The sequence below is a fragment of the Limanda limanda genome, chromosome 16 (assembly GCF_963576545.1).
Source record: "Limanda limanda chromosome 16, fLimLim1.1, whole genome shotgun sequence".
NCBI classification, from domain to species: domain Eukaryota; kingdom Metazoa; phylum Chordata; class Actinopteri; order Pleuronectiformes; family Pleuronectidae; genus Limanda; species Limanda limanda.
The window spans coordinates 17,359,748-17,362,847 of record NC_083651.1 but is presented as its reverse complement, the minus strand read 5'-3'; positions in this window follow the sequence as shown (position 1 = coordinate 17,362,847).

The window sequence follows — 3,100 nt, the reverse complement described above, 5'->3', positions numbered from 1 at the left end:
AAACTCTTTCAGTTTCGTTTCTCCAAAACAGACCGGAAATTAATGTGGCCACTAGATGGAGATATTGTTCCATCTGCACACACAAGTTCATATGAAACATTTTCAACTGTTTTCCATTGTGCAATAACTATGATATATAAAAGTATATATTATTATACAGTTGCATGTACAAATATGATATATATAGCTGTTATGCATAATAATTATAGATACGTTTCTGGACATACTGTACATATCTAATGTTATAATTATATATAAAATAATATTTATAAAATTACTTTTATCATTTATTTTTATACGTTACCCTAATTTGTATTGGTATCAATATATGAACAAATGTACATTTAATTATCAACAAGTAAATAAAATTGTAATATTTTATGTAAATTATTTTCTGTGCCATTCTTATTACCGACCTGACCTACTCTTCTTGTCCGACACTTTTCATTGTTACTTTGACCCTTTGTTTAAAGTCCAGTGTGTACGATTTAGGCTAAAGTGATCTATGGTAGAAAGTCTATATAAAATATTGTTAGGAGCCAGCTCTGCGTTGCATTCCTGTACCAGCTCCCTCTGTAACAACACAATATTGTGATCTTATTTCTTTTAGGAAGAATTTGGAAGGGCTTACACGTCCACTCTTCTAACTCCCATGCTGCACCTGTGAAGGACAAATTTAACTTTTCCTGTTATTACAGATCCATTTATTTAGGCGACCTCTGGCAATGCAGAGTAAAGCTGTGCTCAACCTGCGATGAGGTCTAATAAGAGTAATTTGAGGCACCAGTTTTACAGCACACAGTATCACACTCAGAGGGATATTATACCTCCTACTTCACTGTATATAATTACAGCTGTAGTTATTACTTTCGGTGAACACATATTTATACGACAAATTAAAAAGTAATGAAAAACCATGTATTGCCATGGCCACTCAGCAATATTAAGCTCAAACATGGCTCCAATACAACATTACAGATTAACATATTAATAATTTAGGAATACAAAGGAGGGACTTTCCTTAAATGACAATCATGCATCCCTGGTGAATTCATATTGTCCCTATTGTACTTTACGTATTGTTGACTAAATACTGTATTTGTAGGTGGACTGAAAAAAATCAATGACACAACTGTGAGCGTGTTTTAATTTATTGCTCCCACAGCTTCAAATCAAACATAAGTACAACTGCTTTGCTAAAGAGTTTCTCATATATATTTTACTCAGTTTTAAAAAAATACATATTTTTTTATACATCTGGCAATGTGATGTATTATTTCCTAACGACTGTCTAACAACATGTTATCTGTTATGTACATTGCCAACAAAAACAGTTAAGGGAAATAATATGACTTGTTGTTGTATGGTTAGTTACTGTATACTTGAAAATGCTAACTTAGCATTTGAATCGGTTGTATAGGCACGAAACCCGCCTCTGGGGCCTGTTTATGCCCAAGTACTAACTTCCCATGTGTTCCCCCCGCCCATCCCGACACGCCCTCTAAGTGTATCCTAAAAGAGTGCGCTGACATCATATTATATTTTAATGTGCTACTTTGGGCTCATAAGCAGTGCAAAAAACAGTAAATATATAGATAAAAAAACACATGCACTGCCTTGTAGAAACCGTTGCATCAAACGTGTTTGTCAGAGGCCGATAGCTCTGGGGTAACGGCAGAAGATACGCTCGAATCTGCATGTTGTTACATCTGCCCGTACAAGCATGTATGGTGCGTTCTGTTGGCTTAATGTAATACAGTGGGTGCACATCAGTGACCGCAGAAATAATGCACATTGTCAAGAAGAAAACTACAGTATACTTGATACTGAACTGTATATTGCAGTGCAATTGACCATAACCCCTGAGTCACACTTCAGAGAAGCCAGGCTTACAGCTAAGGATACGAAAACGTGTTCTTGCACCTTTGTTATCATGCTGTATTACACTAATAGCTGCAGTAGTTTGTATGGTATGTTAATATGCAAGCTCAGGCCCTCTAAGAGATGGGGTCTGTGTATGAGTCGCTCACAGGCTTTAGACTCGAATCTGCTCTGACAGTACTAGATCTTGCCATAATTCCACGTTTCTGGTCTCTTCCTGGACCCTCGTCAAGCATGCCCAGCACCCACAGGTACATGTTCTGGCTCTGCAGCTGACACCAGGAGGACATCCACATTATGTGATGGACTAATGCCTGTATACTGGAGTGTGCTGGATCGCGGGACCAGCCTAGTGTGAGGTAGGTCAGTCAGTGCCTCTTACTTAGCAAGAAAAAATGGAGTGAGGAAAACATCTCTGTAATGGTCAAGGGCATTGATGGACTTATGCATTGGAGCCTGTGTCTGACAGTGCCTTGCAACTAAGACCAGATTCCGTGATGACCCGGTCATGAGACCTTCATCCTGGTCACACATCCAAGCAGTGGTGGAGGAAGCACTTAGACATTTTACTCAATAAAAGTACAAATAAATAGACAAGATATACACAAGTGAACGTAAAAGTGCCTCGTTAAAAGTTTTTCTTGAGTAAAAGTATTTGCTTTTAAATATATTTGAAGTAGTACATGTGTCTTGGATTTAAAGTGAAAAGTATCTGACAATAAATCTCCTTAAGTAAAAGTGGACATACATGAAAAATGTAGTCAAGTACAGTAACTGAGTAAATGTACTTTGTTACATCCCCACTACTGCGTCCAGGTGTGACCAGTTGATTTCTGGGATTTGTTGCAGCAGAGACACAGGAAGGATGTCAAAGCCCATTGCAGTAGTAAGAAGCCTGTTTAGCTTGTTTGGTGTTGTAGCGCTCTATCACAACCAAGTGGAGCCCTTCAACCAGCACCACGCTAGATTTTATCCACAAACTGTAAACTTATTACTAAGGAATTTCTAGCCTTATATGGGGGTTGGGTTGAAGAGGTCTGTCCTGATTGGTTGGGCATCTTCATTTGGGGTAACATGAGTGCGTAATGACACCTACAGATTCAATCAAAGGACTCCTGTGTAGATAGAACTACTTTTACAATATGAAACCATTGTCATCACACTGTTAACTGCAGAGAACAGTGTTTTAACCACATGCATCTTGAAAAAAACAACAACT